The sequence below is a fragment of the Heterodontus francisci genome, chromosome 7, assembly GCF_036365525.1.
Source record: "Heterodontus francisci isolate sHetFra1 chromosome 7, sHetFra1.hap1, whole genome shotgun sequence".
Taxonomy (NCBI): Eukaryota; Metazoa; Chordata; class Chondrichthyes; order Heterodontiformes; family Heterodontidae; genus Heterodontus; species Heterodontus francisci.
This window is the reverse complement of record NC_090377.1, coordinates 124,399,361-124,415,002: the sequence shown is the minus strand read 5'-3', so window position 1 is coordinate 124,415,002 and position 15,642 is coordinate 124,399,361.

The following is a 15,642-nucleotide window of genomic DNA, read 5'->3' as shown; positions in this document are numbered from 1 at the left end:
TTAGCCAAACCAGTTCAAAGGGAAATCTTGGCATCAAGGCAAATTTTAAAGATGCAGTGTTGGCATCAGTTACAATGAATTCCAATTACCATTTTAATATCAGAAAATCGTGGAAATGCTCAGCAGTTCGGGTCAGTGTCTGTGGAGAGAAAAACAGAGTTAATGTTTCAGGTCATGACCTTTCATCAGAACTGGCAAAAATTATAAATGTAATAGGTCATGACCAAGTGAAAGGAGGGCATGGGCGGGGGACGGACAGAAGAACAAACGGGAAGGTCTATGATAGGGTGGAGGGCTGGAGAGATTAAATGACAAAAGGTTTCATGGTACAAAGCCAAAGGGAGTGGTAATGGGACAAGTAAAGAAACAAAAGATGTGTCTGGCTGAGGTGTAAATGTCAGAATAGTAGCCGTCCAAAAACAAAATAAAGGGGTTAATCAAGAAACAAGGGATGGAGGGAAACAGACCAGCAAAATAATGAAAAAAAGAAAAAATGGCGGCAGAGGTTATGATCTCAAATTATTCAACTCAATGTTGAGTCCGGAAGGCTGTAAAGTGCCCAGCCGAAAGATGAGGTGCTGTTCCTCGAGCCTGCATTGAGCTTCATCAGAACACGGCAGCAGGCCAAGGACAGAAAGGTCAGATGGGAGCAAGATGGGGAATTGAAATGACAAGTGACAGGAAGTTTGGGGTCACGCTTGTGGTCTAAACTGAGGTGTTCTACCTCCTCTCTTCTCACTGTCCAATGCCCTACACACTCCTTCCAGGTGAAGCAGCAATTTACTTGTACTTTTTTCAATTTAGTATACTGTATTCGCTGCTCACAATGTCGTCTCCTCTACACTGGGGAGACTAAACACAGTTTGGGTGACTGCTTTGTGGAACACCTCCATTCAGAAGGAGGTTACCTATATTCTAAATGTTATAAAATAGGAACATAGGAACGTAGGAGCAGGAGTAGGCCATTGAGCCCATCGAACCTGCCCCGCCATTCAATATGATCATGGCTGATTATCCACTCCAAACCTTTTGCCCACACTATCCTCATATCCCCTTATGTCATTGGTATTTAGAAATCTGTCAATCTCTGCTTTAAACATACTCGATGACTGAGCTTCCACAGCCCTCTGGGGTAGAGAAGTCCAAAGCTTCACAACTCTCTGAGTAAAGAAATTTCTCCTCATTTCTGTCCTAAGTGGTTTCCCCCTTGTTTTGAAATTGTGTCCCCTGGTTCTAGACTCCCCAACCAGGGGAAACATCTTAGCTGCATCTACCCTATCTATCCCTTTAAGTATTTTGTAGGTTTCAATGAGATCACCTCTCATTATTCGAAACTCTAGAGAATACAGGCCCAGTTTCCCCAATCTCTCTTCATTGGACAGTCCCACCATCCCAGGAACAAGTCTAGTGAACCTTGGTTGCACTCTCTCCATCCTTCCTAAAGTAAAGGGACCACAAATGCACCCAGTACTCCATGTGCGGTCTAACCAAGGTTCCATACAATTGAAGCAAGACTTCACTACTCCTGTACACAAATCCTCTTGCGATAAAGACTAACATACCATTAGTCTTCCTAATTGCTTGCTGCACCTGCATGTTAGCTTTCAATGCCTTATTAATGAGGACATCCAGGTCCCTTTATACATCTACACTTTCTAATCTCTTACCATTTAAGAAATACTCTGCACATCTATTCCTCCACCAAAGTAGATAACCTCACATTTTTCCACATTATATTCCATCTGCCACATTCTTGCCCACTCACTAAGTCTGTCCAAATCCCCTTGAAGCCACTTTGCATCTTCCTCACAACACACATTCCCACCAATTTTGTGTCATCTGCGAACTTGGAAATATTACATTTGGTCCCCATATCCAAATCATTGATGTACATTGTGAACAGCTGGGGAACCCCATTAGTCATAGCCAATGCGAGAGTGACCCGTTTATTCCTACTCTCTGCTTTCTGTCTGTTAACCAATCCTTAATCCACGCCACCTTCTATTCCATGTGCTTTAACTTTGCTAACCAATCTCCTGTGGGGAACTTGATCAAAAGCCTTCTGAAAATCCAAGTATACCATGTCCACTGACTCCCCTTTATCAATTCTGTTAGTAATATCCTCAAAAAACACCAACAACTTCGTCAAACATGCTTTCCCATTCATAAATCCATGTTGACTATGCCCAATCAAGATCATTATTATCCAAGTGTCCATTTATCACATCCTTTAGAATCGATTCTAGCATTTTCCCAATAAGTGATGTAAGGCTAACAGATCTGTAATTCCCTGTTTTCTCTCTTCCTCCCTTCTTAAATAGTGGGGTGACATTTGCTACCTTCCGATCTGCAGGAACCACTCCAGAATCAATAGAATTTTTGAAGATGATGACCAATGCATCATTATCTCCATATTACCTCTTTCAACACTCTGGGATGTAGAATATCAGGTCCTGGGACTTATCAACCTTCAGCCCCACTAACTTCTCCAATACAACCTTCTGACTAATACTAATATCCTTCAATTCGTCACGCTCCCTAATACCTTGGATCTCTAATTCTGGGAGATTTCTTGTATCTTCCTCAGTGAAGACAGACACAAAGTAATCATTTAGCTTCTCAGCCATTTCTCTATTCCCCATTATAAATTCTCCTGACTCTGCCTGTAATGGACCCACATTTGTCTTAGCCAAATGTTTCCTTTTTACGTAATTGTAGAAGCTTTTACAGTCTGTTTTTATATTTTTTGCAAGCTTACATTCATAGTCTATTCTCCCTTTCTTTTTCAGTTTCTTGGTCCTCCTTTGCTGTATTCTAAAATCCTCCTAATCCTCAGGTTTACTACTATTTCTGGCAACTTTACAGGCCTTTTTCAAACTTATACAATCCTTAATTTCCTTTGTTAGCCACGATTAACTGCCTTTACTTTTGGGGTTTTGTGCCTTGAAGGAATGTATAGTTGCTGTAAATATATATATATATATATATATGATGATCACTCTTACCCAAGTGCTCCTCCACAGATACTTGGTCCGCTTGGTCCACCTCATTACCGAGCTCCAGATCCAACAATGCCTCTTTTCTAGTTGGCTGAGAACATATTGATCAAGGAAGTTCTCCTGAACACATTTCAGAAATTCCTCCCCCTCCTTTACTCTAAAATTATCCCAAATGATATTTGGGTAATTAAAGTCCCCCAGTATCACCACTCTATAGTTCTTGCACATCTCTGTGATTTCCCTGCAGATTTGCTCCTCTATCTCTCTCTCTCACTATTTGGAGGCCGATAGAATCCCCCAAGTAATGTGATCATACCCCCTTCGCTCCTCAAGTCTAACCAATTGGATTCTGTCATTGCCCCTTCCAGCACTGCAATGTCTTCCCTACTCGGGACTGCCACCCCTCCTCCCTTTTCTCCTTCTCTATCTTTTCTGGACACTTTATATCCTTGTATATTAAGCACCCATTCCTCACCATGTTAAGCCACGTTTCCGTTATTGGCAGCATATACTGAATTTCCTCCCGAACGTAGGTTAGTTTCCTGGGATCTAGGTGATAGGGATTTTGTTTTATGGGAGGTATCTCTCCTACATCCACATCATGTAGGGTTAGGGTTGTGCATCCTGATTTGTCCCTACAGATACCCCCAAATGCTGTGAGTAGCCCTGTTAGGACTCCTCTCCGTTCTGCATTTAAATAGGAGTCTCTTCTCTCTTTGGCCTCTTTGTCTCGAGAGACAATGGGTAAGCGCCTGGAGGTGGTCAGTGGTTTGTGAAGCAGCGCCTGGAGTGGCTATAAAGGCCAATTCTAGAGTGACAGGCTCTTCCACAGGCGCTGCAGATAAAATTGGTTGTCGGGGCTATTACACAGTTGGCTCTCTCCTTGCGCTTCTGTCTTTTTTCCTGCCAATAGCTAAGTCTCTTCGACTTGCCACTCTTTAGCTCCGCCTTTATGGCTGTCTGCCAGTTCTGGCGATCACTGGCAACTGACCCCCACGCCTTGTGGTCAATGTCACGGGACTTCATGTCGCGTTTGCAGATGTCTTTAAAGCGGAGACATGGACGGCCGGCGGGTCTGATACCAGCGACGAGCTCACTGTACAATGTGTCCTAGGGGATCCTGCCATCTTCCATGCGGCTCACATGGCCAAGCCATCTCAAGCACCACTGGCTCAGTAGGGTGTACATGCTGGGGATGTTGGCCGCCTCAAGGACTTCTGTGTTGGAGATACGGTCCTGCCACCTGATGCCAAGGATTCTCCGGAGGCAGCGAAGATGGAATGAATTGAGACGTCGCTCTTGGCTGACATACGTTGTCCAGGCCTCGCTGCCATAGAGCAAGGTAGTGAGGACACAGGCTTGATACACTCGGACTTTTGTGTTCCATGTCAGTGCGCCATTTTCCCACACTCTCTTGGCCAGTCTGGACATAGCAGCGGACGCCTTTCCCATGCGTTTGTTGATTTCTACATCGAGAGACAGGTTACTGGTGATAGTTGAGCCTAGGTAGGTGAACTCTTGAACCACTTCCAGAGCGTGGTCGGCAATATTGATGGATGGAGCATTTCTGACTTCCTGTCCCATGATGTTCGTTTTCTTGAGGCTGATGGTTCGGCCAAATTTGTTGCAGGCAGCCGCAATCCTGTCGATGAGACTCTGCAGACACTCTTCAGTGTGAGATAGTAATTCAGCATCGTCAGCAAAGAGGAGTTTCCTGATGAGGACTTTCCGTACTTTGGTCTTCGCTCTAAGACGGGCAAGGTTGAACAACCTGCCATCTGATCTTGTGTGGAGGAAAATTCCTTCTTCTGAAGACTTGAACGCATGTGAGAGCAGCAGGGAGAAGAAGATCTCAAACAGTGTAGGTGCGAGAACACAGCCCTGTTTCACGCCACTCAGGATAGGAAAGGGGTCTGATGAGGCACCGCTATGCTGAATCGTGCCTTTCATATTGTCATGGAATGAGGTGATGATACTTAGTAGCTTTGGTGGACATCCGATCTTTGCTAGTAGTCTGAAGAGACCACGTCTGCTGACGAGGTCAAAGGCGTTTAAATAGGAGAGTACGGTGTCTAATTTCCCTAACATTTCAGTGTTAGCTAACCAGATGGTGGTGGGTTCAATTTGGGAATCCTCCTGGCTTCCCTCTAATTCATCCTCACTGCCCCTTTCACCCTCCTCTTTCCTGACTGCCTAACACACCTTTGCTTATTTGTCTCCCTCCCGGCTGTGATATTGTTTTAACATATTGATGTGGCAGAACCTTTGCTTTTTCCTACAATCTGGGGTGTCAATTATATCATTCACCTGGCTAATTCTGTTTACTACTCTGTACGGGCCACTGAACCAGGCTTTCAGTGGTTCTCCCCTGTATTGGTAATTGCACTATTACATGGTCTCCGGGTTGAAATGTTCTGGCCTTGGCATGTATATCCACCTGCCTTTTCAAAGGTGTCTGGGGGGTTTTTAGGCGTTCCTGAGCCACCGCACAGGCTCTTGTGAGCCGTTCTCAGAACATGGCGACGTAGTCTAACAGGGAAGATTCATCCCTGTGTCCCAAAAACCTCTCCTTGATAAGTTTTAGAGGACCTCTCACCTCATGTCCATTAACTAATTCAAAGGGGCTAAAGCTGATGGACTCATTGAGTGAGTCCCTGATAGAAAACAAAAGAAATCCTAGCCCTTTATCCCACTCATGGGGGTACTCATAGCAGTATGCCCCGAGCATTGCCTTTAGGGTCTGGTGGTACCGTTCCAAAGCCCCTTGTAACTGTGGGCAGGCTGAGGACTTTAACTGGGTTATGCCCAGATTACCCGTGACCTTTTAAAAAAAACTGAATATAAAATTTGTGCCCTGATCCGACTTGATCTCAGCAGGCAGCCCATATCAGGTGCCGAATTCAGTTAGCCCCAATACTACTACCTCAGCAGAAATAGTTCTTTGAGGGTTAGAATCTGGAAATTGGGAAGCCACATCCATAATGGTGAGAAGATTCTTGGTTTTGTTTTCGGCAGGGGCTCCACACAATCCAGTAGCACTTTGCTGAACAATTCCCCAAAAGCCAATATGGGAATTAAGGGTGCAGGTTTTATTGCAGGTTTGAGGCGTCCCACAACCTGGCACGTGTGGCAGGTCTTACAGAACTCCACCACGTCCTTGTGGAGTTGTGGCCAGTGAAAATGCTGTCTGATGTGGGCTTGGGTTTTTCTGATACCGGCATGTCCAGCCATTGGACGTTTGTGGGCTATTCTCAATATTTCCCTACGGTACCTCGGCGGCACCACTACCTGGTGAACCACTGTCCACTCTTCATCCGCAGGTCTGTGAGGTCTCCACTTCCTCATAAACACCTCATCTTTTAAATAGTAGCACTCTGGAACTCCCTCTGCTTCAGCTTCAGTTTGGGCAGTCTGTGCTAGCTGTCTTTAACCCTGGGTCGGCTTGCTGAGCCTCAAAAAGGAAGGCCTGTTTAACCCATCCTTTGGGTCCTCTAACTTCCCAAAGAAGGTTTCAGATAAACAGACAGCAGGGTCATCTGTCTGCAGTGTCAGTTCAGCCTCCTCGGACAGAGTTAATTTGGCCATGGACCAGGTCACCACACAGTCAGGAAAAATGCCAGGGACTTTTTCTTGTAACTGCTCTATCTCCCTGCCCTCTTTCGGTCTCTCTAAAACCATTGGGGAAGCTACTACCTTTATACTCAGCTATCGGTCCCGAAACAAGGTCACACTCCAGGTATGGGCAAATACTTTCCTCCGATACCATTTACTAGCACTCTAGCATTCAATGCACTCTCTGGGGGAAAGGTCACTATTTTTCCCAGCAGAAGGGATTGGGTGGCCCCTGTATCCCTAAGTATGACTATGGGCTTACTCGTCTCACTCGAGGGGTATGGGGTCACATTTCCTCTGGACACAAAATCTTGGTAACTCTCAGCGATTTTGTTAAGTTTTCCTGTACTCTCAGCGGTAGGTTTACTGGGTTTTACTGCCACAGTTAAAGCCACAGCCTGGTCCGCTGTACCTTTCATCAGGGCCCCTTTTCCTGCACCGGTCTGGTGTACCCTGACTAAGCCTATGGGTTTTCCCCATAACTTCCAGCAGTCAGCTCAAAGGTGACCTGCCTTTGTACAATGGAAACATACAGGCTTCCAGGCGTCACTCCTGTCCTCAGCACCTTCTTTTTTGTCCTGAGGAGGGCCCCCTGTGTTTCCAACTCTTCCTTCTCGTCCATGGCTGTTCATCCTCCTATCACTGTCCTACCTTCTATCCTTTTCAGGTTTTTGGAGGTGACTAGGGAAGGATTCCCTTGAGGCAAGGGCTTGTGAATAAGTGTATAATCATCAGCCAGGATTGCTGCCTCTTGCTCTTGGAACCTCTGTTCCTCCACGTGGTTTCTTATGGAAAGGGGAAGCAAGTTTTTGAACTCCTCGAGGAGGTCTGTTGGTACCTACTTGGACCAAGACCACTGGATCCTCCCCTTCCTACTACAAGTTTCTCTCCAGCCCAGAGCAGATGTCCCGAACCCTGGCACCAGGCAGGCAACACAACCCTCTGGACTCTTGCTCTCAGCTGCAGAGAACTGTGTCTATCCCCCGATAATGCTATCCCCTACTACCACTACATTCCTATTTAATCCCCCCATTTGAATGGCTTCCTTTACCATGGTGCCTTGCTCAATTCACGCATCCACCTTGCAGCCCCCACTTTCATTCATACAGGTTGAGAGAACCTCAAACCTGTTAGACAATTGCAAAAGTTGAGGCTCCTCCGCTTCTACGTTCTGGGTTCCCATACCTGCCTCACTCGCAGTCACACTGTCCTGTCCCTGATCATGAATCATATCAGAAGACCCTTTCCTAAGGGGTGTGACTGCCTCCTGGTACAAAGTGTCCAGATAACTTGCCCCCTCCCTGATGTGTCATAGTGCCTGCAGCTCGACCTTCAGCTGATTAACTCTGAGCCGAAGCTCATCGAGCCACAGACAATTACTGCAGACATGGTTGCCATGGATCACACTGATGTCCATGAACTCCCACATATTGCAGCTGCAACACATCACCTGCCCTGTCATCCTTATTGTGTTTTAAATAACTAATTAGTTATTTACTTAATTAATGTATTCGTTAATGGCTCTCCTGACCAGCATTTACTATGCCAATTTAAACCTTAGTAATACAATAAACCTTACCGCTTAAAATTAAAACAGAACAGTAGACTCACCAGCTTCTTACTTCCCTTCTGCTTGTGTGCCTTAATTAATTATAAGGTAGTTACATAAATTTTAATTTTAAGGTTTTTTTCTAATATCTAATTATTAACATACACACCCTAACAGCAGTGTACTGAACTAGTTATTTACAGTTATTCCCTAACTGCAGTTAATCACCAAACAATCACTTTACAGCTTTCCTGTGACGTCACTGTTTGAATTTTTTCAAACTCAGTCAGCGGCACCGATTCCTGAAGAGTTGCTCCCATACAGATCCAGCCGCTCTCCGCTCCTGCAGGTTAAGCCTGGCGCTGCATTTATCTTTTCCCAGTTCTAGATGCTCCCTTACAGGTCCGATTCCACTCCTCTCCTGAAGGTTGAGTGAAGACCCTGAGCCTGGCGCTATATTTATCCTCTCCCAGTTCTAGGTACTCCCTGGCAGGTCTGATTCTACTCCTCTTCCAAAGATGGAAAGAGGAATAAACCTGGTAACTACAGGCCAGTCAATCTAATGTTAGTGACAGAAAAACTATTGGAGACAAGGACAAAATTAATTCTCCCTTGGAGAAGTATGAGTTAATAAGGGGCAGCCAGCATGGTTTTGTTGAAAGCAAATAATGTCTGTCTCACCTGATTGAGTTATTTGATGAAGTAATGGGAAGGCTGATAAAGGTACGCTGTAGATTAGGAATAGGACCATTGCTTTTCTTGTTATATATAAATGACTTGGACTTGTATATAGGGAGAATGAGTCAGTTAGGATTATATTCGCTGGAGTTCAGAAGAGTGAGGGGGGATCTCATAGAAACCTATAAAATTCTAACAGGTCTTGACAGGGTGGATGCAGGAAGGATGTTCCCAATGGTGGGGGAGCCCAGAACCAGGTGTCATAGTCTAAGGATACGGAGATGAGGAGATGAGGAGAAGTTTCTTCACCAAGAGAGTGGTGAGCTTGTGGAATTCGCTACCACAGAAAGCAGTTGAGGCCAAAACATTGTATGTTTTCAAGAAGGCGTTAGATATAGCTCTTGGGTCTAAAGGGATCAAAGGGTATGGGGCGAAAGCGGGAACAGGTTACTGAGTTGGATGATCAGCCATGATCATAATAAATGGCAGAGCAGGCTCGAAGGGCCGAATGGCCTACTCCTGCTTCTATTTTCTATGTTCCTATGTTTACAGTTTTGAAGTTTCCAGCTGATACAAAACTTACCAAGGTAGTAACTAGTGCAGAGGATACTAGCAGACTTCAGGAGGACATAGACAGACCTGTGAAATGAGCAAACACATGGCAGAGGCAAATTAATGTGGATAATTGCCAAGTGATATTTTGGGAGAAACAACATACAAAGGCAGTACAATCTAAACGTATTATATTATGAGTGGGGTGCAAGAACAGAGTGATCTGGGGGTGCATATTCACAAATCCTTGAAGGTAGCAGGGCAAGTTGATAAGGTTGTTTAGAAAACATATGGGCTTTGTAAATAGGGGCATTGAATACCAAAGCAAGGAAGTCATGCTGAATCTGTGTAAATCTCTGGTTAGGCCACAGCTGAAGTATTAGGCTGGACTTTATCAAATGAGTCGATGTCCCAATGCTGGGGTTGTATGAGGGTTGTGCGGCTGCAGAGGCAGGTGGCAGGAAGTCCTCAGAAATCTTCCCATATGCAGCCACTTTGTGTCCGGCCAGTAACAGGTGGTAGACAGAAGCTAGTGCCAGCAGGTAGTTTGTTAGCGCCATGTTTTAAGGCCAATCTGCAGCCTTCATACAGGCTGCATACATCGGGCTAGATTTAGTGAGGCCATTTGGAGAAAGAATGGAAGCATGGGAGGCCAGAGATTCACGTTGGACACATCTGCCTGGAAATCCGACGTCATGATGTCGGTTCTGGATTTAGCCAGTTGCAGGAAAGCTTCAAGGTGGCAGTGCCATCCCACCATAATGGGACTGCCACTTAAATTATTGAAGAGATAGTTCTAACATATTAGCATGCAATTGAACACGTTTCAGTGGAGACTCGGAATTAAGTGGACAACAGGTGGCCCTCATGTGCCTTCGAACCCTGTTGAAAACAGGCGGCACCAAGGTGAGGCCTCAGTGCCACAAAACATAGAACATAGAATAGTACAGCACAGTACAGGCCCTTTTGGCCCACGATGTTGTGCCGACCCTTTAACCTACTCTAAGATCAAACTACCTACATACCCTTCATTCTACTATCATCCAGGTAGGCAGTCATGACCAGCACTGGATAGGGGAAGAAGTGGGAGCGGAGACCATGATCGTCCTATAGTGCAGTGCACTTTACATGGGTGGGCTTGGTCTCGGCTGGCAGTACCAAGTGGGCTTGGTCTCAGGTGGCACTATTGGGTGGGCTTGGTGCCTGGTGTTTTGCACGGATGACCATGCTATCGGGTGAGAGGGTCGGGTGGCCATATTATCGGGTGACAGGTGTGACTCTCAGCAAGGGTAAGCATTGAGGGCTATTAGCACATAAGCCGAGAGGAGCGGCAGAGACAAAGCTGCCAAGACAACTTCATCTCTCCAAGGACAGCATTCTGAAGGCCTACTGATCACTTGGCATTGGTCTCATACACCCTTTCTTTTTGGACCCCCATGGCATGATGCACTGTCTCTGACAAAGGGAGGGCCAGGAGGCAGCTGTGCCTGTCTGTGAAGCTCCACGATGAGAGCAGCAGCAGCCGGCCATGCCAAGAAGGGCCTGCCTGTGCCAGAGAGTGTACCGGATTCGAATCAGCTACCTCCAAATGTCTGAATGACATTGTCAGCAAAGACTACACCTCTCCAGGGAGGAGGTCACTGACTTATGCACCCTGCTACAGGAAGAGTTGCGACCTATGGGATTTGGTGGTCACCCTATGCCAATGGCTTTGAAGATCACCGTGGCACTCAACTTTTACGCGTCTGTATCTTTCTTGGGATCCATCGAGAACATGTGTAGGGTCTCCTGGACAGTGGCCCACCGCATCATTACAGAGGTGACCAATGCCCCGCTCAAGAGGGCCGGTGACTATATGCACTACTGGACCGAACCCGACAGTCAGGCACAGAGGACTATCGAATTCGGGGCTATCGCTGGATTGCCCCAGATGCAAGGTGTGATAGATTGGATTCATGTGGCCATCGAGGCTCCAATGGACCAGCCAGCCACCTTCATCAACAGGAAGGGCTTTCATTCCAGCAATGTTCAACTGGTCTGTGACCATCAAAAGCGTTTCCTACAGGTGTGTGCCCACTTCCTGGGAAGCAGCCATGGTGTCTTCGACAGTCCCTGGTGCTGCAACTTTTCAGGCCCCCCACTTGCCTTCAGTGATGGAGTCTCGGAGAGAAGGTCAGGAACCCTCGCATTGCAACAGAGGAGAGGTACAACACTTGTCATGGCTCCGCCCGAGGAACAAGGAGCATATGTCTGAAGGCTATTGGAGCCATTCTCAAGGCGCTCCTTGCATTAATGGTAGAACCTCGGCCCCTTCAATGGTGGGCACAGATGCAGGTGGCACAGCCTATGCCAAGTTCCTCTAGGGCTCTACCACCCAGAGGCTGTCCGCCAGAGTTATCTCATGCATTGGAGTAGTAAGGCCAGTAGCCCATCTCCGCATCAACTTCAGATCCCATAGGAAATTTCAAAAGGCAATTAGACAAGTACTTGAAGAAGACTAATTTGCAAGGTTACAGGGAAAAAGGACTAAATTGGACGGCTCTTTCAAAGAATCAGCATAGGTGTGACGGGCTGAATGGCCCCTGCCTGTGTTGTAAGATTCTATGATTCTATGATTTTGGATAATGTTATGAGATTGCTTCTAATTCTTTTGTAAAATCTGTTTTAAGAACTTATAGTTGAATTATGGACACTGATTCTTCTGGAATCTTGAAGAGATTTCTGAACTTTATGGTTTTTTTAAAAAGAAGTCACCAGAAGGTTCCTGGATTTGGCTGGTAAACAGCAGGGTTGTTTTTGACTTGGGGAGATGTTTACAAAGAAGTAACAGGTCAAGATTTATAGCTGTCAGGAGGCTTGATTTCTGAACTGCTTTTAGTTTCAGTTTGAACTGTTACAAGAGACAGTTGGTTTTTACCTGCCAGAAGAAGACTAGCTCAACTCTGTCTCTCTCTCTCTCTTGCAAACAAATCCTACATACAGTGTGTCAGTCTCCTATTTCCTCCTGTATTTGAAGAAACACTACATGTTTGAAAAAACATTGCATATCGAATATGTGGGAACTGAAACCCTGTTGCTGCATTTCTGCTGTAAGACCTATTTGAAGCTTCAGTAGCTGCATATCTTGAAAAGCCTACCCAAACTGATCTTCAAAATCACCTGGAAAGAACTGTTCTAGGAAGATCCCATTGACAGCTGATTATTCGCACTTGGGATGCCAAACCAAAACAAAGGACATCTTTCCATACCAACTTTTCAGCCCAAGTGTTTTCCCCCCACCCTTCTTCTGTTTACTTTGTAACAGCTATAAACAAAAATCCCTTTTGCTTTCCCGGTTAACCAGTAACAATACATGTCATCCTGTGTTGCAGTTTCACCTAATTTTCGGATATACCTGGTGCTGCTCCTGGCATGCTACCCTATACAGGGGTGGTCGCATAGCTGGAAGGTAATGGTAGAGCAAGGGATATGCTGGGCCATGAAGTTACTAATTGTGTTTGAATACAATTCTGCTGCTGCTGATGGCCCACAGTGTCTCATGCATGCCCAGTTTTGAGCTGCTGGGTCTATTCTGAATCTATCCCATTGAGCACAGTGGTAAGGCCACGCAAGTCACTGGTTAGACCATATGGAATCAAAGAATAATGCAGCACAGAATGAGACCATTCAGCCCATTGTGCCTGCAGCAGCACTTTGCAAAAGCTGTAAAATTAAACCTGCTCCCTTATTCTTTCCCCATGGCCCAGCAACAATTTTCCCTTCAAGTATTTATCCAATTTGCTATTCAAACTTATTTCTGAAATATTTCCACTACCATTTCCAGCAGTGCATTTCCAGATCATGATGACTCCCTGTGTAACATTTTATTCCCTCGTGTCACCTCTGGTCCTTTTGTCAATTACCTTTCAGCTGTTCCCTCTGGTTATCAACCCTTCTGCCACCAGAAACGATTTTGCTTTATTTACTCTAGCAAAAACACTTCACGATTTTGACTAAATCTTCAAATCTCCTCTTAACATTCTCTGCATTAAGGAGAACAGCAGCACTTTCTCCAGTCTTTCCACATAACTGAAGTCTTTCATCCCTGGTACCATTCTAATAAATCTGCACCGTTTCTAAGTCCTTGGCATCCCTCCTAAAGTGTGGTGGTCCGGGCTGGACACAATACTCCAGCTGCGCCCTAACCAGTGTTTTATAAAAGTTCAGCATAACTTTTGTACTCTGTACCTCTATTTATAAAGTGAAGGATCCTATTAGCTTTTTTTTTAAACAGTCTTCCCTTTTGTCTCTTAAGTTTCCCCACCACCGACGTTAGGCTGACTGTCCTGTTATTACTGGGTTTATCGCTCTTCCCTTGTGTAACATAGTGAAAGATTATTCCACTGGTTCACTCCACGTGCAATAGGGAAATGGCCCAGTGCACTTGACACAGCAAACATCCCAAGTAAGGTGCACAAGACCCTATGCACTAGAATGCCCGTCAGGAACCCTTTAGACCTTGATCATGTTTTCCCTCCCCTTTCACTGTTCTCTGCACTCTCCCCACCCCAAGCTCCTGATCTTCTGCCACCCACCCCCATCCCGATCTCCTGTACCCCTAGTTCCCCTGTCCCCTCTTCTCTCCAATCTATTCCCCAATCTTCTGTTGCCCACCAATCTCCCAGTTCCCGCCCCCCCCACAATCTCCCCTTATCTCTTCAATCTCCTCTCTCCCTCTAATCTCCTCCCACCTACTTCTGACCTCCTCTCTCCCTTTCCAATTCTCCTCCCTCTAATCCCCACTCCCTCTCTGATCTCTTGTCTACCTCTTGACCTGATTTCCTCTCTCTACTCGAATCTCCTCACTCCCCTCCAACCTCCTTTCTCCACCTCCTCCCATCGACCTCACTTCTCTTCCTTCCAATCTCCACTCTCTCCCTCTTCTCCGATCTCCATTCTCTCCCTTCCAATCACCACTCTCCCTTCTACTCTCTGATCTCCTCTCTTTCCTCATCCAAAAAGCCAGTTAATGGAGGATAGAACTAGAGCCAATCTTTACACACTTCTATGTTTATTTATTAGAATACCTATCAGGAAGGTTAGCATGTGAAGCATCACTAAAATTATTAGTTTCATGTTCTTTGATGTACAGTTCTGGTTACCACACTATCGGAAGGATGTGATTGCATTGGAGAGGGTGAAGAGGAGATTCACCAGGATGTTGCCTGGGCTGGAGCATTTCAGCTATGAAGAGAGACTGGATAGGCTAGGATTGTTTTCCTTAGAGCAGAGAAGGCTGAGGGGGGACCTGATTGAGGTATACAAAATTATGAGAGGCATTGATAGGTCGATAGAAAGAAACTTTTTCCCTTAGCAGAGGTGTCAATAACCAGGGGACATAGATTTAAGGTAAGGGGCAGGAGGTTTAGAGGGGATTTGAGGAATACAATTTTCACCCAGAGGGTGGTTGGAATCTGGAACACACTGCCTGAAGGGGTGATAGAGGCAGGAACCCTCACAACATTTAAAAAGTATTTAGATGAGCACTTGAAACGCCATTGCATACAAGGCTACAGCCTAAGTGCCGGAAAATGGGATTAGAATAGATAGGTGCTTGATGGACGGCAGAGACATGATGGGCTGAAGGGCCTGTTTTTGTGCTATATAACTCTCTGACTCTATCTAAGGATGGAAATTTAAGTATGCATTTCTCCAGATTTAATTTTTTATGCTTTATTTGCCCTTAAAACAATCCCTATTTTAAGGCATTTAATCGTAGTACTTAATGCCAATACATCAAAACTAGCATCTAGTCTAATATAATATATATAATATAAAATAAAAATAAGAAATGCTGGAAACACTTAGCAGGTCTGGCAGCATCTGTGGAGAGAGAAGCAGAGTTAACGTTTCAGGTCAGTGACCCTTCTTCAGAACTGGCAAATATTAGACATGTAAAAGGTTATAAGCAAGTAAAGTGGGGATGGGGTAAGAGATAACAAAGGAGAAGGTGTAGATAGGACAAGGTCACAGAATAGCTGACCAGAAGGTCATGGAGCAAAGATATGTTAATGGTGTGTTGAAAGACAAAGCATTAGTACAGAAAGGGTGTTAACGGACTGAAAATTGAACAGCCGCAAGTGCAAACATGAAAAAAAGCAGTGGGTAAGAAAACTGAACAAACTAAGATGAAATAAAATAAAACAAACACAAAAAAAAATTTTAAAAGGAAAAAGAAAAAAATAACTAAAAATAAAAGTAAAATGGGGGACC